General features: G+C 41.1%; 1 long non-coding RNA gene across 3 annotated transcripts; it reads right to left on the bottom strand.

Moving 5' to 3' along the window:
* Positions 1-898: 898 nt before the first annotated feature.
* Positions 899-25,997, bottom strand: LOC115947128 (uncharacterized). 3 transcript variants are annotated; one of them, XR_004081083.2, is made up of 5 exons: positions 25,903-25,997; positions 23,061-23,115; positions 18,765-18,819; positions 11,566-11,659; positions 899-1,878 (listed from the first exon to the last, which is right to left on the bottom strand). It is a non-coding gene; the product is annotated as an uncharacterized lncRNA (long non-coding RNA). The 3 variants fall into 3 exon arrangements; XR_004081082.2 differs by lacking the exon at positions 25,903-25,997 and having other exon boundaries at positions 23,061-23,388; XR_004549408.1 differs by lacking the exons at positions 23,061-23,115; positions 25,903-25,997 and adding an exon at positions 19,956-20,417.
* Positions 25,998-26,495: the final 498 nt, after the last annotated feature.

The raw sequence follows: 26,495 nt of genomic DNA, 5'->3' as shown, positions 1-26,495 counted from the left end.
TTGCAGTATCTGAAGGGGGCCTATAAGGATGCTGGGGATGAACTCCTCATTAGGGACTGTAGTGACAGGACAAGGGGTAGTGGGTTAAAACGTAAACAGGGATTGGATATAAGGAAGAAATTCTTTACTGTTAGGGTGGTGAGGCACTGGAATGGGTTGCCCAGGGAAGTGTGAATACTCCATCCCTGGAGGTGTTCAAGGCCAGGATGGATGAAGCCTTGGATGGCATGTTTTCATGTCAGGTGTCCCTGCCCAGGGCAGGAGGGCTGGAACTAGATGATCTTAAGGTCCTTTCCAACCCTAACTATTCTATGATTCTATAAAATAAATTCAGTCTTGCTAAAAGGAGTATAAAGGTAGGATGCTCTAGTGAAGTTAGGATACTGATTTTGGAAACAGAGTATGTTTAGAGCATTTATGTAAGAAGAAAAAAGTAATATGTGTAGCTTTGTTTCAAATACACAGTCATTATAGTTCTGCTTAGGCCTCACAGGATGTTTTTTACTGCATAAATCTAACAGATGCTAAGGATTCATTTGTAGCAGTGAATAAAATGAATGAAAGCCTCATATTTTCTTGAGACATTACGAAGTGTACTCCTGGGAAAATATATTCACAAATACACTGTAAATGCCTAGTCATTAATTCTGCATGGTTTATAAATGGAAAATGCACCATATATGTACTAGGGCTCACTATACCATTGAGAAACTATGTCAAGAACAGCTATTTTGAGTGGTAGGATTCAACAGTTCTTTTCCTGACCAACCATGACCACATTCAGGACCTTTTGAGAAACCAGAGTCAGAAGCTTTTTAAGTTGGTGCAATAAAGATCAGAGACATGATGACAATAATGTTTAATAAAGGATCAATTTAAGAAACAATTCCAGCTGATATTTCCCTGTGGTGTGGAAAATAAAACTCTGTCAAAGGTACATACTGGGTTACTTCAATTAATTTATTTTTACTATTAAGTTATGGGAACAAAAGTCACTTCTTTGCTTATTGTTACACCTTCAGAAAACATGATGGAAAACAGGGAACTAAATACCCTTCAAATTGTGGTCAGTGCTCACAGCCCAGTAAAAGACCTTCATGCTTGTTTAATTTCCATATCTTCTTAGGAATTTCTATAAAGCAGAAATAAGAACTAAAAAATGAAATAAGTAAATTACAATTTTTTCTGCTTTTTAAAGATAAACTGATCTGAATATTGTCTTCAGCTTGTGCAGGAAGAATCAAACAGGAGAGACCCAAAGCATGAGAGAACAAGGTAGTTGTTGAGAATGAGGAAACAGGTTTGAATTGTTCTATAACACTGCTTCAGCACCACAGGTAACCACAGAAAACACCTTAATAGCTGGGCTCAAGCAATGACATTAGTTTTTGAAAAAGGAAATAGTCTTCCTGACTGCAACAGAAATAGTCTTTGTTGCATTCCTCTGCAGAAATGTTGTCAATGGAAGGGGAAGCCACGTGCAGGAGCTCTCACTAACTTTTGCAGATTCATAGAACCTCATAAGTCAGAAGGGATCTCCAGAGGTCATCCAGTCCAACTGGCTGCTCTGGGCCTCACCAATTCATTCTTCAGTCAAACTCCAAGGGTGGTCTTCACTGACTCCAAGGATGGAGATTCCACAGCTACGCTGTTTGATGAATGTTTGTCCTCTTCATGCTAGGTATTTTAGGGTTCAGTGAGACTCCTGGGCCTATTTAGCCAATGTAAATCATTACCTTTTGAGGAATTCATTCTTCTTCATCTTCATACTATGGAGCTTGATTTCCCATTTGTTCTATTGGGTTTCAAGCTGTCAATGCTGAATGAATCCTTAGGATCTGCTGTAGTCATTTCCTCTGGTATTATTACCCATTCAAACTAATAAAAAGAGCGTAAGACAAAAAAAAATTAGTCAGAAATGTGCTCTTTTGGTCACTGTGGTTGTGAAAAGCAGACTAGTTTGTTTGTAGTTTCACATAAGTACACTGCTATTCTCTTTTAGGTTTATTCATCTGAGCAAATTAGCTATGTTTCTCAAATCTATTGATTGTATAAGTTTATAAACCTTTCCTTTACTCATTGGGAAATTTACATACAAGCCTACAGTGCAAAAAAAGGGCAAAAATTGTTTCAAGCCCTAGGAAAAACTATACTTGTTTTCCCTCAAAGAAGTTAATTCTGTGCAATTTTGAAAGGTTCCTGCAAGCATTCATTCACGGCAATGACAGATGTAATTACTCAGCCTTTCTTCAAATGGCAAAGTTTACGAGCAAACAATAGATTCCTACATGCATTAACAACTTTTAATTTCATTTTTTGAATGCTTTGGCAAACTTTGGAAAAAATGTGTTTGGTGGCTGCTGCAATTCACAGGTGTACCTTTGTCAGTATCCACAGTTTAACAAAGCTACAATTATGGTCAGGTAGAGTAAGATTTCACTCTTCATTCTAGTTCCAGCCACCTTTTCCCCACACAAGGAGCTAAGTTAGCTAATTCTAGATGGTATGCCTGAAAAAAACCCCTGGCCACAGAACACTGCCAGCCATGGAAGATCCACACCTACAAAATGGCATTCCTGGGAAGGGCTAGGTTTTAAAGTATCTTCTGGAACATAGCTTTTAAACAGCTCTCTAGTAACTCCTTGAAATCCAGTCCCACTACTTTTACTGTCAATTATATCTTGTTTGTACTAAACAGGAAAGTCTCAAGTTATGCTTCTACAGATGGTGTATATACTGACAACACACTTGGTCAAGACATTGTCTCCTATAAAGCTGCCAGCAATTTTCTGACTGTCAGTGTTGACAATTGCACAAACCTGGTTAGATGGCACAGTGGAGAAAGCCTGGCCTCTCTCTGCCTTCCCTATGCTTTCTTTTGTACTTTTCATTTTGCTGTTGGAGGTAGACCAGAATGGGATAAATGGTCCAAACTACTAATGTATATGCACAAAAAAGTGTTGTCTGAGGATTTTAGAATCATAGGATCATAGAAGGGTTGGGGTTGGAAAGGACCCTAAGATCATCTAGTTCCAGCCCTCCTGCCATGGAAACCAGACACCAGACCATGTCACCCAAGGCTCTGTCCAACCTGGCCTTGAACACCGCCAGGGATGGAGCATTCAAAACTTCCCGGGGCAAACTGTTCCAGTGCCTCACCATTCTTACAGTAAAGAATTTAATCCTTTTATCTAACCTAAACTTCCCCTGTTTAAGTTTGAACCCATTACCCCTTGTCCTATCACTACAGTCCCTAATGAAGAGTCCATCCCCAGCATTTTTATAGGGCCCCTTCAGATGCTGAAAGGCTGCTAAGAGGTCTCCACGCAGCCTTCTCTTCTCCAGGCAGAACAGCCCCAACTTTCTCAGCCTGTCTTCATATGGGATGTGCTCCAGAACCCGTATTGCCCTTGTGGCCCTCCTCTGCCACTTGTTCCAACAGTTCCATGTCCTTTTTATGTTGAGGACACCAGAACTGCACACAATACTCCAGGTGAGGTCTCATGAGAGCATAGTAGAGGGGCAGGATCACCTCCTTTGACCTGCTGGTCACACTTCTTTTGATGCAGCCCAGGATATGGTTGGCTTTCTGGGCTGCAAGCGCACACTGAAGCCAGCTCATGTTCATTTTCTCATTGACTAACACCCCCAAGTCCTTCTCCACAGGACTGCTCTGAATCTCTTTTTTGCCCAGCCTGTAGGTATGCCTGGGATTGCTCCGACCCAGGTGCAGGACCTTGCACTCTGCATGGTTAAACTTCATCAGGTTGGCATCAGCCCACCTCACAAGCGTGTCAAGGTCCCTCTGGATGGCATTCCTTCCCTCCAGCGTATCAACGGAACCACACAGATTGGTGTCATTGGCAAATTTGCTGAGGGCGCACTCAATCCCACTGTCCATGTCATCGACAAAGATATTGAACAAGACCAGTCCCAGCATTGATCCCTGAGGGACACCACTCGTTACTGGTTTCTAGACAGACATTGAGCCATTGATCACAGCTCTTTGTGTGCAGCCATCCAGCCAGCTCTTTATCCACTGAGTGGTCCACCTATCAAACTGATGTCTCTTCAATTTAGAGATAAGGATGTTGTGTGGGACAGTGTCTAACGCTTTGCACAAGTCCAGGTGCTGCTTTACCCCTGTCCATCATTTCCGTAGCCCCGTCGTAGAAGGCCATCAAATTGGTCAGGCAGAATTTCCCCTTAGTGAAGCCATGCTGGCTGTCACCAAGCACCTTGTTGTTTTTCATGTGCCTTAGCATGACTTTCAGGATAATCTGCTACAAGATTTTGCCAGGCACAGAAATGAGACTGATTGGTCTGTAATTCCCTGGGTCATCCAATTTCCCCTTGTTGAAAATGGGCGTTATATTTCCCTTTTTAAGCAGTGATATAGATGTAGACACAGCCATAGATATAGAGATATAAATGATAGAGCTACAGCTACAGCAAGACAGAGGAGGGTGTGTTTCTGTTTGTGTATATTGTGTTTTCCTTTTTGTTGTTTCCAAGAGGTGATTATGATCACTTTCTACAAGAATTGGGCAGTGGTAGTAGCACTTTTTACAAGTACATGTGAAAAGCATAGGTGTTTTGCCTAAAAGAACAGTTTGCTGAAGCAGACACAAAATTCCCTCATTTCAGACAGGAACAGTGGCACTTGCCACAAGTTAAGGGTGTTGTCCAAATGCCTCTGAAACACTGGTCACCTCTCTAGGAAGCCTGTTCCAGTGTTTGGCCTTCCAGCCCTCTCACCAGCTTTGTTGTCGTCTTGGATGCATTCAAGGACCTTCATGTTCTTAAATGGTGGGGCCTAGAACTGCACCCAGTGCTCAAGGTGAGCCTGTACCAGTGCTGATTACAGCAGCAATCACCTCTTCTAAGTGGCAGGTCATGCTGTGTGTGATGCACCCCAGGATGCAATTGTCCTCTTGGCTGCCATTGGGCACACTGTGACTTGCACTGAGCCTGCTGCCAGCCAGCACCTCCAGATCCTTTTCTGCAGGGCTGCTCTCCAGCACTCCTATCCCATTTACACTTGTGGTTGGCATTCCTCCATCCCAGATGCAGGATTCAACATCTGCTCTTTTTCAGTTTCATGCCACTGGTGATTGCCCAATGCTCCAGTTTATTGAGATCATTCTGCAAGACCTCTTGTCCCTCAAGAGAGTCAACACCACCTCTCAGCTTAGCATCGTCAGCAAACTCACCAATGATGCATTCAACTCCTGCATCCAGATCATCAATAAGAAAATCGAAAAGAACTAAACCTCAGATTGATCCCTGAGGAACACCAGTGGTGACCAGTTGCCAGCCACATGTAGCCCATTGGCTAGAACCCTCTGAGTCCTGCCATTCAGCCAGTTCTTCACCAAGCGCACCATATACCTGTTCATCTCACAGCTGGACAATGTCCAGCAGGATGTTGTGAGGGGCAGTACCAAAAACCTAATTTAAACCTGCAAAAACTATATCCACCACCATCCCTTCACTCGCTTAGGCAGGTGACCTGATCACTGAAGGATCTCAAATTTGCTAAACAAGACTTTCCCCTTGTGAACCCATACTTGCTGTGCCTTATAATCTCATTGAGTTGCATGCAGTTTTACATTTCCACAGTAAAGGAGATGTTACAATGAATAAAGTGAGGACTGACAATTGTACCAGAGCCCACATATCACTGCTCTGTAACTCAGTGTGCTGTGTTCAGTGGATTGTTTACTATTGTTTAATACAATTGACTTGAAACCAAAAAGCTGTAGGCAAGCTTTCAGACTTCATATTTCAAAAAAGTGTCTATTAATGAGGTAGGTACATAAAAGAAAACTTGTTGCATAACTAAGAAATAGTACTTTTATGAAGTTATTTGTTTGGGTTATGTGAGCAGAGTTGCAGTTTGGGTTTTCAGTTGGGTTCCATTTATTTAGTTTAATGACATAAACAGAGACATATGTGTGAAACTAGAAAGGAGAATTTTTTCTGTGGAGAACCATTGGTACAGGGCTGACACTGGGGCCCATGAATGGATGTGCAATCCTGTGCCGAAGGACACCAGCCCTTTGCTTGGCAGAGCAGAACCCATTAGTACTTTCCTTTGTGGAGCATGCAATGTGTTTTTCCAATACCAGGAAGAGATTTTAACAAATCGCCTCATTTTCCCCATGCTCTGATCCCATCTAGGGACGTGACTATTTCTTAATCCTTTCCTCCTGCAGTGCACCCTTCCCTATTGGTATCAACTCAGGACACTGCACGTCAGCATCAGCTGTCCCTTCACTACTTTTCCTGTTTCCTGCCTTCACTTATGAAAACTTTTGCAACAGCATTGCTTCTGCAGTTTCCTCCAGTTTGTCTCTCTTAGCCTTGGCTGAAGCTCTGTTGTTTCACACTGATGTCTTCAGCAAAAATCCTCCATTTCACTTGCCAGTACTGCTGTAATGTGAGGAGTTATTTGCACAAACCAAGGAGATTGGTAGAGAGCGATAGAGATGTAGATATAGATGAACAGATATAGATATAGATGTAGACACAGCTATAGATATAGAGATATAAATGACAGCTCTATAGTTATAGCTAGATAGAGAAGGGTGTGTTTCTGTTTGTGTATATTGTTTTTTCCTTGTTGTTTCCAAGAGGTGATTATGCTAACTTTCTACCAGAGCTGGGCAGAGGCAGTACCATTATCTACTAGTGCATGTGAAAAATGCTGGTGTTTTGCCTAAAAGAGCAGTTTATTCAAGCAGGCACAAAAATTCCCTCATTTCAGATAGGAACACAGCTGGGGATGTGTTCTGCAGCCTACACCAGCATCTCCAATAATAAACTCGTCAACTTTCCCTTTTCACAGAATCACAGAATCCCAAGGGTTGGAAGGGACCTCGAAAGGTCATCTAGTCCAATCCCCCTGCAAGAGCAGGGTAACCTAGAGTACATCACACAGGAACTTGTCCAGGCGAGCCTTGAATATTTCCAGCGTAGGAGACTCCACAACCCCCCTGGGCAACCTGTTCCAGTGCTCTGTCACTCTCACAGTAAAGAAGTTCCTCCTGATGTTAACATGGAACCTCCTATGCTCTAGTTTACACCCATTGCCCCTTGTCCTGCCACTGGATATCACTGAAAAAAAGCCTAGCTCCATCATCCTGACACCCACCCTTTACATATTTGTAAACACTGATGAGGTCACCCCTCAGTCTCCTCTTCTCCAAGCTAAAGAGACCCAGGTCCCTCAGCCTCTCCTCATAACGAAGGTGTTCCACTCCCTTCATCATCTTTGTGGCTCTGTGCTGGACTCTTTCAAGCCATTCCCTGTACTTTTTGAACTGAGGGGTCCAGAACTGGACGCAATATTCCAGATGCGGCCTCACCAAGGCAGAGTAGAGGGGGAGAAGAACCTCTCTTGACCTACTAACCACACCCTTTCTAATGCACCCTAGGATGCCATTGGCCTTCTTGGCCACAAGGGCACATTGCTGGCTCATGGTCATCCTCCTATCCTCCAGGACCCCCAGGTCCCTTTCCCCTTTACTACTTCCCAGCAGGTCAACCCCCAACCTGTACTGGTACATGGGGTTGTTCTTCCCCAGATGCAAGACTCTACACTTGCCCTTGTTGAATTTCATCAAGTTTCTCCCCGATGAACTCTCCAGCCTGTCCAGGTCTTGCTGAATGGCAACACAGCCTTCTGGTCTGTCAGCCACTCCTCCCAATCTAGTGTCATCAGCAAACTTGCTGAGGGTACACTCGGTTCCCTCATCCAGGTCGTTGATGAGAATGTTAAACAGCACTGGCCCCAGCACCGACCCCTGAGGGACTCCACTAGTCACATATCTCCAGCTAGATTCTGCCCCATTGACCACAACTCTGCCTTCTTCCTTTCAACCAGTTCTTGATCCACCTCACTACCTAATCATCAAGCCCACACTTCCTTAGCTTATCTATGAGAATGCTGTGGGAGACAGTATCAAATGCCTTACTGAAATCAAGGAAAAACACATCTAGCGCTCTACCATCATCCCTCCACCTAGTTACTTCCTCATAGAAGGCTCTAAGGTTGGTCAAACATGACTTCCCCCTGGTAAAACCATGTTGGCTGTTCTTAATGACTCCCTCATCCTTGATATGCCTAGAGATGGTGTCAAGAATAAGTTGTTCCATCACCTTTCCAGGGACGGAGGTAAGTCTGACCAGTCTATAATTACCTGGATCCTCCTTCTTGCCCTTCCTATAGACTGGCGTGACATTTGCCATCCTCCAATTCTCAGGGACCTCTCCCGTTTCCCACGACTTACCAAAGATGATGGAGAGAGGCCTAGCAATGACCTCCACCAGCTCCCTCAGCACCCGTGGGTGCATTCCATCCGGACCCATTGCTTTATAGATGTCCAGATTGCATAGCTGATCCCTAACCCAATCCAAAGCAAACTCCTCCTTTGTCCTGACTCCTTCTGGGGCTATAGGAATCTGGGGCCCCTGGGGAGAGTCTGCAGGAATAAAGACAGAGGCAAAGAAGGCATTCAGCACCTCTGCCTTCTTTATATCCTCTGTCTCCAGGGCACTCACCTCATTCAGCAGTGGGCCTATATTGCCTCTTGTGTTAATTTTATTCGCTATGTATTTGAAGAAGCCCTTTCAATTGTCCTTAACCCAACTAGCAAGATTAAGTTCCAAGGAGGCCTTAGCTGTCCTAATTGCCTCCCTACATCCTCTAACAACTGTCCTATATTCCTCCCAGGCAGCCAGCCCCTCCTTCCATAATCCATAGATTCTCTTTTTCCACATGAGTTTGCCCAGCATTTCCTTGTTTAACCATGCTGGTCTCCTAGCTCCCTTACTTTATTTCCTACCCATTGGGACACTCCGATCCTGAGCTTGGAAGAAGTGGTCCTTGAATGCTGACCAACTATCTTGAGCCCCTTTACTACCTAGTACCCTTTCCCATGAGACTTCCCTTAGCAGTTGGTTGAAGAAGCCAAAGTTGTCCCTTCAGAAATCCAGAACTGTGGCCTTGCTAGGTATTCTATTCCTCCCACACAGGATCCTAAACTCCACCATCTCATGATCACTGCAGCCAAGGCTGCCATTGACCATCACCACTTCAACCAGACCCTCCTTGCTGGTGAGTACTAAATCTAGCAGCGCTCCTCTCCTAGTTGGTTTGTCCACCATTTGCATTAAGAAGTTATCATTAATGCACTGGAGGAACCTCCTAGACTGTGAATGATTGGCTGTGTGAGTCTTCCAGCAAATATCGGGGTAGTTAAAATCGCCCATGAGGACCAAGGCATGTAGTCGTGAGGCTACTTTCAGTTGCCTCCCCACCCTCTGACAAACCACTCAAGAAATAAGCCTATGGGTGAGAGACCAGTGGTCATTCTGCATTTCAAAGATTTGACCAAATGTGCTGGGGGCATTTGTTGCCAGTCTCTAAACTTGTGCCCTCTATACAGTACGCTTGCATGATACTTAGCTGAGGCTGAGTATCACTGATGCCAGAGATGTGTTCTTTTTCTATCCTGTGGAAACTCAAATAAACTGGATAGACACAGAAGAGTTTCAAAAACCATTTGACACATGTTTTTTGCAAATGTGTTCAGGTGCTCAAATTATCTGGAGGCAATCTACATTTCTCACTCCCATGAGAAAGCCTCCTTTTACAGCTGTTTGGTCACTTGGTGCTTCTGCATCTGTGCTTAAATGTCACTTTATGCGTGATTATGCATGACTTATGAACCGAAATGACTTTTAATGATCATCTGAGATGTTCACAAATAAAAAACTCACCATGCTGCATAAAAGAAACCACCATTTGTAAAACTGCTGAGTAGCAAATACATTTCCAGTTGCCACATCTAAAACTGTGATCACTGGGGTCTTCATCTATGACGTATCGTCCTGCATACAATGATTATACAAATAACAATGGCAATAGTAATAACTGTACCTGTGAGGTTGCAAGTGAATATTATGGCTCCTTTTTCTCTCTGTGTGTTCTCATTTCAACCACTGTGCCATCCACAATGCCCACTATTACCTCTGCAGTCTGAGCAGCAGAAAGCCGATGGGCAATAATAATAGTAGTTTGACCTTGCCTGGCCTGTAAGCAAAATACCAAACTGCAATTTGTGTCCCCTGTTGCTTGGTGGTTTAGAGTAATTCCTCTAATTTGTCATATTGATACTGCTGTTACATCCCATTGATCTAATTTTCTAAACATATGTATAATCCATGATTCTCTCACAACTGACTGAAATCTACAACTTGCTCCTGTCCCTGGCAGGCTGAAGTCATAACTGCCTTTCTCTTTTGGTTTATTTTGCTGCTTCTGCTTCTCTTTGAGTATTTTTTTTACTGCTGTTGAAAAGCCTGGCCATGAGGTACAAAGTTGGGAGCATTTTCATCGAGACTGGCAGAGGGTACATGTCTGTTTTGCTGGGGTCCCACCGGTTCTAACAGCATGACACCAGCTGTCTGCCACTGGTAAACATTTCTCACCATCATCTGGCTGAAGGCAATGTGTTTGCCTCAAAAAGGTAGCTTTGGTCCTCCATAGCCACACAAAACCCATAAGGTTTATAATGCGGTAATTTATGGAGGAAATCTATTCACATCACCTAAGTGCAGATGCCAAATATCCAGAAAAAAAAAAGTGCAGATTAGTACCTGCAGCCTGCCTATAGAACCAAAGAAGAGAGATAAAGACTTCTTCCCAAAGTCCTCTGACTGAGCTTCCTTCTGAGTTAAACACTCAGAACAGTTAAGCTGTGTGGAGTGTTAGAGTGAGGGCTCATCTACTCAGATGGCTACTGCATGGCATCAAGGCCCTAGCTAGCTGAGCCAAACAGAAATCATTGGTTTGGTGATGATGAGATGAAAGATAGGAGAATATTGTCACAGAAGAACAGTGGGCAGCTTTTTTGCCATGAACAGGGAAATAACACTTGTCCTTGTTACAAACATGTTATGGGAAATTTCCAAACACAATTATAGCACTTCTTAAAGAGTATGAACTCTACCATTTTTTGCCCTGTGAACGAATAATTTTCAACTGGGTCTGACTGAATGTATAAATGGAAAGATCCTCTTTGATTTCAGTAGAGCTCAAGCTGCATAGACATGGGATCTAAAAGTAATGATTTATGCTATGTCACATTTCCTCCTAGAAACTGTACCAGTGCAAATCCACCCTAATTCAGAGTGTTTTCCCACTGACATAACACATGGGAGCATGTCCCCTGGCAACAGCAGTGACATTTACGAACCTCAAGTTATCCTTGTGTCCAGCATCTTGCTGAAGATGGGCGCTCTGCTTACAAAAACGGATTTTGAACGCTGCATTTTCTGTTTTTCGACACAAGGTGGCTGCAGAAAATTAGTGTTTGGCTTTAACTGACACCAGCCCCTCCCCCCCCCTCCCCCCCTTCCCCCGCCCCCCTCGTGTTCTACTGTTTTGCAGGGCACCAGATGTGATCCACTTGGGACTGGCATATAATCGCACCTCCCAGAGCCCCCGATGCCGACGTTAGTCTAACTTTTCAACTGCATTTACATTCATTCACTCACGCTGTAGCTTTGTTCTTTGTACTTCTTAATGTGTTGATCTCCATTTCTCTATTCTCAGTGTGCTTCTGCATGCCTTGCTTTTTATTTCAGTGAGCTGAAAGATAAGTTAAATTTTAGATGTAAACTGTGTTATAGATAACCACACAAAACTCCACCACATAACTGAATATTCTATTCAATACTGAACTTGGTGTCTATTAATTTCCAACGAAGAAAGATATATGAATATCATATCAGGAAATCCACGAGGTAAACATCCATATTTCCTTCCTTCAACTTTTTTGAAGTTACAACTTCTTAATCAGTTACATTTTCTCTGCCATGTTTTACATTTGTTCTAATCATAGAATCATAGAATCATAAAATCACTAGGGCTGGAAAGGACCTTAAGATCATCTAGCTCCAACCTCTTGCCATGGGCAGGGACACCGTCACACTAGACCATGTTGCCTGAGGCTCTGTCCAACCTGGCCTTGAACACTGCCAGGGATGGAGCTGTCTGCCTGACCATGCCTATGAATTTTTAGAAACCTCTTATATTAAACGATTTTTACATCATGTTCCTCCAGGGTGAGCTGCAGAAAACATCGCACTCTGTCACAGTGCACAATTGCATTGTGCAGTTTCACAATTGTGCCTTTCATCTCTGAATCAGACTGACATACAGGGCAATCTGATACCAAATTAATGAGTCATTAAGTAATGTTTTGTCCACTTTAAGTATATATCTCTATGTCAAGTGGTCACAGAGTAGATCAGTGCCTCATGATTTTTAATGGAAGAATGCCTGGCACTGGAGTTTAGGCTTGAGTGCATTTTGCCATGTTACAGGTTGATCTGAAGAGAATATGCTTGCCTTAATGGCTTCAATTCTGGTAAGCTTTCTATACTCAGTCCCACTAAACAAATGTTATCCCAGCATTTTCCATTTTTTCATTTAGCCTTTCTAGAGGCATATTTGTCTTCCCTCTATTGATTATAAAGGGAACCTAAATGGTTAGCTTAGGCTAGAGAAAGTACTTCTAGATAGTTAAAACCAGGCAAAATAATGGCCACACAAGATGTAAAAATTATTACATTTAAACTTAGAATGCTTTATGGGCTGAAATTGGGCTGGAATACCTCTCTTATGAAGACAGGCTGGGACACTTGGCCTTGCTCACCTTGGAGAAGCGAAGGGGAGGCGTTATAACAGTCTTCCATACCTGAAGGGGGCCTACAAGAAATCTGGAAAGGGACTTATTACAGGGGCATGTAAGGATAGGGCAAGGGGGAAAGAGGATAGTTTAAGATTAGATATTAGGAAGAAATTCTTCACTATGAGGGTGATAAGACACTGGCACAGGTTTCCCAGGGAAGTTGTGCCTTCCCCAATCCCTGGCAGTGTTCAAGGATGGGTTGGACAGGACTTTGAGCAACCTGGTCTAGTGGGAGGTGTCCCTGCTTGTGGAAGGGAGGTTGGAATTAGGTGAGCTTTAAGGTCCCTTCCAATCCAAAACATTCTCTGATTCTATGAAATGTTAGAAACCTATGAATAGGTTGTTTTCTCATCTCCTGTGGAGAAAAAGTTATTGTCCTGGAGACAAGAAGAAGGTAATTCTCAAATACTCATTGGTTTAACATAAGTAGTTATTATTATACTAAATTTTACAAAAAACTTTCAGCATCCTGTCATCTGCACAGGGAGAACTTTTTACCTGGCTGCGTTGTAAACATCACTATTTCATTTCCAATCTTGCATCGAGTATCAAATAAAGCTTCAGTTATCTCTGTGTATTCAGAATGCTCAGCTTTACTCAGCAGAATACTGTTCAGAGGAAAGGCAACCTGAACTTTGGTTAGGCTTTGGTAACTATGTGATGTTTAGATGAGTCAATACATTGTGACAGAAACTCCAAGAATACTCTATTGCTATTGGGATGTCCCTATATAGCTTATGATGTTCTGTATTTAGATATGCGAAATTAAAAACTGAATTTTCCATGAAGTCACATAACACTGTTTATGTTCCTCAGTTAAATAAATATCTCACAAGTCATATTTTTATCTTTAATAGGTCTAGAAAGTAAATTTTACTGTCATCTCTCACACACATTTCAAGCCATTTCAATTCTACTGCCATATTTACACCAGACAGGAAAATATATGTATGTTTTGATATGGCTAAGATTTCTTTTCTTTCCTGTCATACTACAGTTCTATTTGGTAGCTGACTGAGGTAAGGATTGTTCCAGGTGCAATGTCAGTGGTGCCACTGGGGTCCTTCCCTTCGTATAAACTGATGAGTGAGTAATTGCAGTGGAACAAATGTGGCCACTGCTGCAGTAAAGCTTTTGTGAGAACACCAGTGCTACTTGATGATCTCAGTATCAGCTCTGAAGACTTACTGTAAAAATGTTAGGGGTGTTTCTCAGACAGCTGCTCTACTGAAGAAAGAAAGTCATTCAGAACAAGATAATAAGGAATCTACTTACCACAGGCTTTCATGTTATCACCGAATATTTTTGTGTATTAGTGTTTCCCTCCTATCATGTCTATAGACTATTTATCCTAAAAAAATATTGTTATGTTAAGATTATTATTTATTGGAAATTCTTCTGATTGATAAAGAACACATTTTCTATTGCTATGGTGGCTATAAGAAATCATTACAAAATATAGCTTTGCATGTAATATCCCACCAGCTCCTGTGTTATATCAGTTCTGACATCACCATTGCTTGCAGTGTCCCTTCACCCAGCTATACTTGGAGTGGAAGGAGCAATTGCTGAAAACTGGGGAATGGGGAAATGTGTCACAGAAATAGATTAAAAAAAAAAAGATAGAAAGATTGTGAGTATTTCACCTGGGAGAGACTGGATAGGGGATGATTTGTATATAGGGTACACAGAAAAGTGATTGGAAATGTCTTCATACCTCTCTGTGCAAAAACAATAGTGCAATTTCAATATCTAGGAACAAAATATCCAGAATGCAACAAGAATGTTATATCTATTTAAAAAAACTGTTTTGAGCCTTATGTCCAATATGCTAACCTACACTGTACTGAACTGTATGTGTCCTTTTGTGTGATTTTGCCTCTTTAACTGCTTAAAATATCCAAGACAGAGGAATTTACGAGCTGGGATGGAAGTTCCCTATTTTGAGATGCACTTCTTTTATTCTCTACTCAGAAGGGGGAAATACTATACATGGGTTGTCTGATACAGCACTCTTATATAGTCAAGGATTTCTGCTGTACCAAAAAGTTACAAGCATGAGAAATCACGCTACCTCTCCATACACAGGCATGCAGCTTCAGAAAGTTTTACAAAGGCATTTGGAATTGCCTAGGGGTGTGCAGAAGCTGTGTAGCAAATAGCAGATACTGATCATTTCAAGAGAAATATTAGTTCAACTGCAACCAATTTCCTGCTCTTTGCCATGGAAGACTATTCTGCATGAGCCTATATTTAACTTGGGTTATTATTTCTTTACTATGTTGTGATAGCTATAGAAGAACTGCTTCCAGCTTATCTAAGCAAAAGTTAACTTGGAAAAAATGGACTTAGACTGTATGTAAAGGCAGAAATAATACTACTACCCTTTATTTTAGAAGCAAAAGTCATAGCAAAAGATATATTGGAAACACTTGTGCAAAGCATTAAGAAATTAAAATATCAGGGCCTGATAAGAAAAACATAAAGAAAGACCATCTATCTGCCAGTTTTGGTGACAGATGTAGCCTGCTGTGTTAGCCACTCAACACTGCTGAGGCTGTCCTGTGACACTCTAAGTCTGAGGGTTGAAGAATCCTCTGAAACCAGTCTCTCAAGATCTCTCACACCTTCAGATCAGTTTCTTTGATCTGTGTTTTGCCTCTAGAAGCAAATAAAACCACAAGACAACTCTATACCATTGTTTTATGGAGTATATTTATCCAAACCATGCTAGGAGACCAGGTGATGGCCAAGTTGGTAAATCTGTATGAATGACAATAGCAATCATGGCTTTCACAAAGATCTTCCCAGTGTGCTGACAAGAAGTCAGAGGAATGGGAGAGGAAAAGGATAGCAGTGTAAAAAGTATTAAGCACTGCAGAGTGAGAAAAACTGGCACACCTATTTGCTTTCAATTAAGTAGTCAAGCATTAGAACAGGCTTCCCAGGAATGTGGTGAAATCAGCGTCACTGGAAGTGTTCAGAAACCATGCAGATAAGGCCCTTAGTGACATGCTTTAGTAGTGGACTTGGCAGTACCGGGACAATGATTAGACTTGATGATCTGAAAGATCTTTTCCAACCTAGTTGATTCTATGATTCCACAATTCTGTACTGCAGGGAAATGGGAATGGAATTAAATCTCTAAGGCAATGATTACAAAGTGGATGAAGATGCTTTAAAAAATGTATGAGTGGAAATAACGCATGAATTTGACTGTCCAAATACTGCAGATCCATAACAACAGGGCAAAGATTTTAGTCTGGAAAAACTCACTTGATTGACAACACAAGGTTAGCAATAGGTGGGGTATATATTTAAAACTGAAAGACAAATGGAACTCTTAACAGCCATTACAGTCCATTCCTTCAATTTTCACTACTCAACAGGATCATGAGTGTGTTAAAGCGAAAAGTTTAGTATGCATTTCATTCAGCTGGATTAAAAGTGAAGTCAATTGGGCTGTAGATCTGAACCTGAAAGGTCCTTCTATTGAGATGGAGCAAAAGCTACCAGGAATTGAACAGCCTTAAGGCAAATATCTCAAAAAAGGTACTATAAGAGAATGAAGAACCTGAAAGAAAGAAAAAAGATATTTATGATCAAATTTAGTTGCATTTTAGATATGTTTGTAAGGATGAAGTGAGAATAGACTCAAATCAAGAAGATTTGGATTCTGCAAAAATTTAAGAGTAATACCAGGTAGTTCTCAAGATAATCGATAGAAAATGAAAGAAACAACAAGGCCATTGTGTGTAATTGCATCCATCATATGTAATGTAGGAGTGACCTAAATTGCTAAGTCAACACCTTGTCTCAGCTGGCCAGGAAGCTGATGATGTCATGTATGCGGGAAAGGCAGAACTGCAAATGGGGCAGACAGCACAGAAATAGAAATGACCATGTGTCGTGGTTTAAATCAAGTTCACACACAGCTCGTTCACTCACTCCCTCCCTTGCTCCCCTGACTCCCGGGGAGTTAGGAAGGAGAATCCAAAGAATGTAGCCCCCACGGGTTGAGATAAGAACGGTTTAATAGCTAAGGCATAACACAAATCACTACAGCTACTACTACTACAAACAATAATGATAAAGCCAATAACAAGTGAAGAGAATACAACACCTCACCAGCCACCAACCCATAACTCACCCCACCCTGCCCGACCAAGCACCGACCGATACCTCCTCCATCCCCCCAGAGCTCCAGCCCTTCCGGGTCTCTCCCGGTTACATCCCGGGCATGATGTGCTATGGTATGGAATACCTCTTTGGCTAGCCTGGATCAGGTGTCCTGTCTCTCCTTCCTCCCGACCTCCCCTCCTCCCTGGCAGAGCATGAGCTCAGAAAAAGGCCTTGGACAAACCAAACATTTGAACAGTAACTCAAAACATACTTGCTATCAGCAACCGTTCCCAGCCCGAAAGTCAAACAGCACTGCACCAGCTACCAAGAAGGAGAAAAATGACTGCTACTGCTGAACCCAGGACACCATGGTCAGGCAGCTTGTGGGCTCAGGTTGGATAATCTCTATTCTGGAAAGGAAATGGCATCTGCAATTCTGCAAAGAGAAAGCCAGTCTGAAACATTCTGGGTGCATCAGAGGCACGTTGTATCCTTTACTTGGCAGAAAATAGATATTATATTTGGGTGTGAAGAAACTGATCAGAAATTACTCCATCATCTTCCAGACTTTTGTAAATATTCCTACCTTTATTTTACTGGATCAATGGTATTTGTAAAAGGAATCAGAAGGAAGTGTAATTTGCATTCAATTTGATAATCAGTAATTTAATTTAACGAATTCTTCCTGCATCAGCAAAAACCAAATTTTAAATCATGAGGTTAAATAAAGAGAGCCTTTCTATATGTAAGTGAGGACCTGTTTAAAGTTTCTGGTGCAGATTTTCTGTGTTCACACAGGGATGAATATGACCTGAACACCCTGAAAAAAAAACCCAAAACCCCCAAAAAACCCTGGTGCAATAGAAGTAAACAGGTTCAATGCCAGCAGCATATTTCATTTGCAAAACATCTCAGAATTAAATCTGCTCCCTTAAATTCAGATAGTGTATCATAGTGTATGAAGTTCTTGTTTAAGACTGGTAATTCATGCCACTACCACAGTGTATGAAGCAGATGCTCAGACCAGAAATTATAATTTCATTGGTGTTAGAGCAATTCTAGGACTTTATATTTATAAAGTACACACGAATAAATAAATAAACAATATATTATTAACATACTATTAAATTAATATATTAACATAAATAATAAAAAAGAATGACACAAAACACATGAGTTGTAGAGCATACAAATTGATTTGCAAAAATTGAGCTATGATTAGAAACATACTCTTCTGAAAAATACTTCTATTTGACAGATATCTTTCCCTTCACTTTCCTCTGTAGTTACACTCAGCAGGTGTGACATAATGTATAGTTTTTGTAAATACTTCTCTAAGGTTAGCATCTTTTGTACTACTTTCTTTAGGTTCTTCCAGCAGTGATGCAAGCTGGCTTTGCATAAAATGCTGCTGTCTATTCAGTGGAAGGATATAGGTGCCCAAGAAGCAGAGAAAAGTGCAAATGGCTATGCAACCTGTAACTTTTGATCCATTCAAAGCAGTAAAAAACTGCTGAGGGAGGATCTGACACTTAGAAAGATAAATGAGAAACAAGAAAACTGAAAGAAAAAAGTCTTTTTTCCACAAAATATACTAACTACGTTCAACTAAAAACTGGTGTCAGTTTTATAGGGATTAATGATGCTTTATACAGAGCAAATTCTGCCATAGGGAGCAAAATTCTGTAAATTACTTTGAAAAGGTGGTTGTCTTTTTTTTTTTCCAATTGAAGTGGTGGACCTACTTACATACTTTAAAATATTAGTCATAAAATAAGTAGTGCTATATGTTTATAATATATTTGCATATTATATATGTATATTATATGTGATACTTCAAATGTATTAAATGCATCATTGGACATGATATATACTTACAGTGTGTATGTGTTATAAAATTCATATTTTCTTCCAGCGGGATATATACTTGTTTCTGCAGAAAAAGTATAGAAATTTGGGTCAGCATATGGTATTTTCTTCATTAATTAATCAAATCTTTGCTTTTAGAGTATAATTTGTTTTAAAAAAAAAAGAGCTAGATCAATTTTTTGATGTTGTGTAATTGCATGTGTACAGGCTGACTTTTGGCTTACGAACATTTTTCTATTTTTCCTTTAAAAAGAAAACAAAGGATATTCTTTTTCTGAACAGATTCCACCCAGAACTTTGTTTTCCCCAAGATTAATACTGTTGACTGGTACAGTATTTGAGAATTCTGGCAAATCTCCAATCAATATGTTCAAAGGATTTTCATATTAGTATCTTATCTGTGTTGACATGTTTGACCATGAGCATATAATCAATAGCTTGCCACAGCATAAGTTGAGTGGGATAGTTTCTCAATTTTATAAAGAAGCCTTTCTGAATTCACACCTTATTTTTTTTCTCCTACAGCTTAGTGAATTTACAAGAAATTTTTGATTGAAATAAACATTCCCTGCTGCCAAAAGTAAATATAAAACGGCCATGCACCATAAAAATCATCTGCCTACTTTAACAGAAAGTTTTAGATGATGGAAAAAATGTGCCTGAGGACAACATGGGGCTGGGAGCATGAAGATGTATTTCTGAAATAATATGCCATTTATTTTTAAATGACAAGTCTTAGCTGTTGTACTTGGATTATGGAAAGACATGATGCATTTTGGAATAGGCTTTTTATTTAGGGCATTTCTTATGCAATTTGCTTTGATCTCAGCCAAATACATGGCTGAGCACTGACAGAATCTTCCTATCAAAGAGCATTTCTTGCAGAACATACTGGAAAAAGATAAGTAATTATAAAAAACCAAACAACTGCATGTCCATCTCTCCTTGTATTAATGTCCATCTTCAAGTGATGAATGTGCATGCCAGTTCTCAAGATCCATCACAAGTTTCAGTATCTGTCAGGACTCTATTTTAGGGACAAAACCACAGATAAAGGGTTTTTCCCAAGTGCAAGTTTAGACTAGTTTTGACACCACAGGAAAACACACCTGTTTGGACTGAAGTAGAAAATCTGTTAGACTATCCTTTAATTGTGTTTGGGGTTTTTTTTCCTCACATTTGTCTCCATGTTAATATTACCTTAACAATTCTTTCACTGGCTGGTCCCCCTAATCCTCACGCTGGTGACTGGATGCTTTTGTTGGCGGATCTCCAAGCAATACTGTGTTGGCCAGTTTTATCAAGAAATGACATGTGGAAGAAAGAAGACAAGGAGGAGACAGGAAGCATTTTCTGAACCCCAGCAAATTGTCTCTGCAGCCAGACAGTTGCAGAGACTTTTAAAAGACAAGCTTATCTGCAGAACTGATGAAGAAAGCATTACAATATGATAGATATTTTATACAGAAATACAGCTAATTTGTGATATGACCTTTTGTCTTTGGCTTCTTCACTTTGCTTTATGCTGGTTGATCATCATCTGAGCTGTATGTAACATTTTAGCTCCTCAAACTAACTCAGTTTATAATCAGGATCAAGTGCCTCTAGCTTGGAGATGTCTTCTAAACCCACATATCTACATTCACAAATACAACCAATTATGAGAGCTGTAGAAAACAGCTAAATAAATAGATAAAATGAGAAAATATAATAAAAATTATAAAAATGATAAAAAGAAAAAGAAGCTGTGTGAATACATCTGTGAATTTGCTTCCCCTTGTTTTCAGCTCTAGGTCCAGGGGCTTGTTAGTGACACCTAGCATAGTGATTACTTATGCAAAGAGGGAAAACCTTGTAATTCCAAAGAGCATCATCATGTACTGCATTCATAAAACTGTTCACCCAGGAGAGCTCTGATGCCACAGGTTTCTTGTCCTGACTGCACACTGGGGTTTTAATTGCATTGCTGTGCAGGAAAGTTACTTCTTCCAGAGGCAGCATTTGTCTCATTCTCTTAGTCATTAGCAGTGAATGCATCAGCTACCACCTCTCCCTGAGCAACAGCAAAGACTGTGACCACAACGGAAATCCAGTCTCCTCACAGTCCCTTCCTCCTCTGCTTTTTTTACACAAGCTTTCGTAACATTCATGATGTGTGATCTTACTCAGCTTTGGCTTCTTTACAGACTGCTGACTTAGGTGTGAGAAAGTTAAAACTCATTCATACAATTAAACTTAAGTAGACACCACTTTATCACAAGGAACAAGTAAAATAGAAATTAAAATTCACTTTGAAATAGATTTTATAGGGTTTCTTCTCTTTTTTTTTCTGAGGCTTCTCTGATGGGACAAGGAAAGCAAACAAATGTCACTTGGTTAAAATACATCATCCTTTAACCTTTCCCCTACATCTTTTCAGAGCCACATGGTGCTCGGTAAATTGTTTGCAACTAATCAGAATAGTCAGAAACATTTTCATGAAAAAAGGGTTAAAAATATATAACAAACCTAACAAAATTGGAGATTCAACTCGATATAACAATGCTCCTGAAATACTTGAGAACACTGTATTACAGGAACTCAGTTTATCCTCTTGCATTGAGCCACACAGTTTCAAGTATAATTGTGGAAATTGGAAAAGATCACGGGGAGTTAATAATAGTTATTGATGCACATACTCGGCTAGAATCATTGTTTTGCCCATGCAGTAAGCAGACAGTTTTACCTAGAAGCAAATCTCAAAACACTTAAAACATGCCATCCTAAATCAGAAAAGATGAAAGAACATTGTTATGGTAAAGAAGAAAGGGAGTAAGTCTACTTGTTTATTGTTCACAGCCAGGCAAGGAGAAGGTAAAGTGCCTAATACATGTCTTAACTGTTTCCTTGTCAGTATCTCACCCTCTCAATGCACAGGCATACTGACAGATGCATCAAAGAAATTGATGTCAAGACTTTCTGTAGCCCTGATCAGAATTAGTTATCTTTCTCAGGAAAATCACTCCTGGGGTGTAAATTCTGTCATGTTGAAAGAGATGAGTCTGGCAAGTCAAGTGATCTAAAACCACAAACCCAGGGACTTCCAGAACTCATAATTCAGCAATTTCCTCGTGAGCTGGGAAATCTGGAGCTTGAAGGTTGCTGTAGTTCTCTGGGCTGGACTTAACACACAGTCTCAAGGACTTTACAACCAAAAAAGAAGAAATGTGTTTTCTAGCAGTTTGTGCCTTGGAGAACCACTGGGTTCCCAAGACAGAAAAAATTCTTGCAGTGCAGTGTCATTCCCTTGTCTCCCAACCCAACATGTCACAAGACAACGTGTTTTGCTACAAATGAAGTTTTACACAGGTGGAAATGTCTTAAAAAAACAAATCAAACAAAACCAAGCACCACCAAAGAGTCCACAGTGAGTAGGGATTGCAAAAGCATGATCTGCAGTTTATACTGTTCAAAGAGAATAGGCCACTCATAGAGACTAAATTCCTTTGAGTTCTAATGGCAAGCCATCCAAGAAGCTCTTTTCCCCAGCAGCTCTGCCAGCTATCAGGGCCTGTGCCCCAGAGTGGCAACAAGGTATCTCAGCGGCGTAGGATGGACAGTCCTGTTATCAATAATGCTGCTAAAAATACTGCGGCAGAATAAAGCGGGGAACTGTACAAATTTTGTGTGCCAATAGGTGTCACTGTTGCATATTTTATGTAGTCATAGCGCTGGCAACTGCTACCCCACCCAGCTGTGCAGGGGAAGGCCTGTATATGCATCCTACTTCGTTCCATAGACTATGCTTTCTTATATATAAGCCTGTTCGTACGACAAAAAGCAAGTCAACTGGGGCATCTGCTGACAAGTGCTTCATCAGTTAGTTAAAAATAAGTTTTAACTGTCACGTATCAGTAAAAGTAGACTTTTACCATTGATCTGTTCGAATTTGCAGGCCTGGCAGAAAGCAATACCATGTGCAATACAGTTGATAATCAGACTGTACAGAGATAACAGAGATGGAAGCAAGGAGTCGCAGAGCTGCAAATAGAAGCCCACAGCTGCTCCCATGTCTCAGATGCTGCTGAGATAACATCTGCTCACGTGCAGTGCTGTTGTAGCCATATATAACTGAGAGTGGGACTTGGCATGGCTTTTTGGCAACCCCTGTGTCTGACTCATGCTCTAAGAGAAATACCAGAACACTCCTTTGCTAAAGCACTGGGAAAAGGAGTCTCTTCCACACCAGACATGTTGGCTGGAGACTTTGCTCTGCAGGGAGGAGGGGTTTATTCTCTTGCTAGGGGTTTGCTTTCCCTTACTTACCAGATCATTCATCCTGGCCATCTCCTTTCACACTGAGGTGAATGGTCCAGCATCTCTGGATGCATAACAGAGGAATCAAAGAAAATGTTACTATAATTAATGTGCCACTGCAGGATCCCTTCCTGCCTGTGCTCTCATTCTTAGCTAATGACTCAGCCCCTCTTTTGTTCCCCCTTATGGCAATCCACATGCATCAGTGCCTTTACCACAAATGGTAATGTTTTCATTGAGGGCTTCGAGCATAACCCTTGCTCAGTGACACCAGGTAGAACACAAGCGGCTTTGATCCTACCAGCGTAACCAGAAAACCCAAAGAGGCTTTTTTGGTCTCCTGAATTTCCTGCCTCTCATTAGAATGTCCAGCGCACATCTGCAACAGCTCACAACCAGGCTTGTCAGCACATGGTTCATTAAAAAGCTGTGGCTGCCAGCTTCTTTTGGCCTAAACCCTTCTCTTCACAGAAGAATACAAATACTGTTCTGTGCACTGAGTACCTTCGTGGGAGCTTGAGGGAAACAAGCAATCTCTTATCATAGGGTTCAGTTCTCCATGGGTGTCAGTGACGGATGTCAGTGTCTCCATGGGTTCCTCAAGAGTGGGGAGGTGGAAAATCCCCATGGATGAGACTCTGACCTGAAGAATATGCCTTGTAGATTACACAGAAAGGTCCAAAGGTTTAGAAACACTGTTTTGTCCTCCTGCATTATTTTTTTTCATTTCCTCTCCTTCCCCAACCATATAATCTCATATGCAACTTGCACAATATATACTTAAACAAAAAGGGGCTGGAGGAAATGAATGTGCATTTAAGTCAGGGTTATTGTTTCTGATTCCCCTTCACTCTTCCTAATAAAAAAAAAAATTCTGCTAAATTATTAGAATTTAATGCTTGGAGCATGTGAGTTACTAAACTTACATTAGAAGCCAGCATATCTCTAACTTAAGCCGCCTCAAAACCTTTGTCATTTTAGTAACAAAAACTGGATGTACAGACTATCATCACCTTGCCCTGCTAATACTGCTCTTCCTCAGGAATCTCAGAAATTTCCTGCACTGGGGATCCAGAGAATTTCTAATGAAAGCATTACTCAAGACCAGTTTTGGCTAAAAACATCATGATTTATGGTAACTTAAAAATATCTGACTGTCTGTTGAAGCATTAAAGAGCACTGAGAGTTTTGTGGGCATGCATGAAGGAAGGATGCAAAGTGGATTTTTATTTAATCTAGCAGGTTGGGTGTTGGATTTTTTTAAATAGTAAAAAATGTTCAAGTCAGATCATCAAACCAAATATGGATGAAAAACATAGGTGACACCTCTCCTTTCCCTTCCAGGCACAGTTTGTCCCATGAGTGAGAATGCCACAGGGGCAAGGCTTGCTTAGAACGCTCAGAGAGGATATGGTCAGCAGCCCTGGAGCCTAGCTGTCTCCCATGGAAGAAGGGAAGTGGAAAGGGTGTCCCCTTGGCGGTGCAGGTGGTGGCTGGGCAGGTGCAGAGCAGCACAGCCATCCTCATCATGCTGCAACCAGTGTTTCTGTGGCAAGTGCTGGGAGAGGCACAGCAAGGATAGGCAGCAGCTGTTAGGTGCCACGGCCAGTAGTCGGGGTAGTGCTGGACAAACCAAGGGGTACCAGAAGCTGTGGCTTTCTGTAATTGTCCTCCCTTTCCTCTCCCAAAAATCTGCCTCCATCTGTTTGCCATAAACCTTTCTTTCCCATCCTGCCTGAGCAACTTGGTGAACATCAATGGGGTGACCATTAGGGTGCCAGCTGCTCAGTAGGATGAAAAGGGCTCTGCAAGGTGCACAAGCTCTTCCCACTGACAGCTTCGGGTCCTGTGGCCTCAGTCCAGCCTCCCCAGTGCAAGGAGGGCCTTTCAAGCACTAATTAAGTCAAACCCTTTTCCCTGGATGAGGCAGGCACAGCTAGGGACACAGCAGTCTCATTCCATGTGTGAGATAGCACCATTTGATGCACTAAAGAGAATAACCAGAACACAAAATTTTGATTTTCTTTTAATTAATCTTGCTTTCCTCTCCTCAGCCTTCCTTCCCCAACAGATTCCCTTTTTCACAAGAGTCACTTGCCAGAGTTGCATCTCTAGTTTCTTAGAAACAGGAATGGGTGATTGGGTTTGGATATATACTTTATTCAGTAGAAAAGGGCAGCAGAGGTTAACTAAAATTATTCATAGGTGAATATGGAAAATTGGTTTAGCTGTGAGAAACTGTTGAGAAGGTTGAAGCTCTTCAACTAAAGATTTCTAGAACAACAATAAAAATATATTTTTACCTGCAGAAATTGTTTCTAATCAAGATTTTTAAAAACAAAGACAAAACTTTCAGTTTCTGCTTGAACAAAATGTTCAAATTATTTGGCTTAGCTGAAATAATGCTTTTTCATTCAAATTTAAGGGAGAATGTCTTTGCAATGGCTTTTCAATTGCAATTTGCTAGGGAAGAACTTGGCAGAATTAACAGTGTCAGGTAGGATCCTCACAAAATGTTGGAAACCTTCTGATATATATTCCAGCACTGATTTTGTTTATCTAAAAAAGTAACCAGTTCTGCAGACACAACTCTCCTCCTGGTTGTCTCAAGGCTCTCAGTGTGATACTGGGAGTATGACAGACCCTCATGTTTTGAAACCTGGGACTGGGTGAACAGCTTGCTTACCTCAACTGCTGCTGGATAGAGAAATCCCCTGTCTTGTGATCTGTGCATGAGGCTTCTTAAGAACAATATGACCTTCTGAAATCCCTACTACTAATCACCCAGAGAGCAACCATATGGACAGAAATCCTCTGCCTTTTGTTAGTTTCCTGTAGCATCATTACTCACCGCTTCTGGAGTTTGCTTACGCTTTTCATCTGGAGGACTTCTCTGTTTAAGAAACTTTAATATTGTGTTTCATGTGCTTGAAAGTATTCGGGCAGGACTGAAGCTGAATGGTACTAGTCAGCTCATAAACAGCTTGTGGTAATATGTCCCTCTCTCCTGACAGCTTTCCCATTTAATCTGAAGCAAGATAGAACAAGTGAATGGGATGAGCTGAAAGATGGAAGGCCACATGAAAGAAGAACAGCTAATGTCCTTGTAGAACATCGTTTACACCTTGAGCCTCATAAAATACTTCCAGAAAACACACACATCTGACTATCATTCAATTCAACCTTTAACGGCTGCCAAGTTTTTTTGAAGGTTAAAAGAGTGCAGAGTCCTGAAGAAAGATTTGGAGATGTTTCTGCTTGTGTACACTTGAAGAACACAGGCAGATGAATACGCACAACCAGGAACATTCGAAGTGGGTTTTTTCCTGATTTATTTTTCCTAGACTGTTCTCATTTGGGCACAGGATTCTCCCTGGCTCATCAGAAAGAAGCTGGCACATTTTAGAGGCAATTGTCTACATAATAAATATGATAACAATTATA

Source organism: Melopsittacus undulatus, chromosome 1 (assembly GCF_012275295.1).
Source record: "Melopsittacus undulatus isolate bMelUnd1 chromosome 1, bMelUnd1.mat.Z, whole genome shotgun sequence".
NCBI classification, from domain to species: domain Eukaryota; kingdom Metazoa; phylum Chordata; class Aves; order Psittaciformes; family Psittaculidae; genus Melopsittacus; species Melopsittacus undulatus.
The sequence above is the reverse complement of the archived record's forward strand: the minus strand, read 5'-3'. Positions and strand labels throughout refer to the sequence as shown.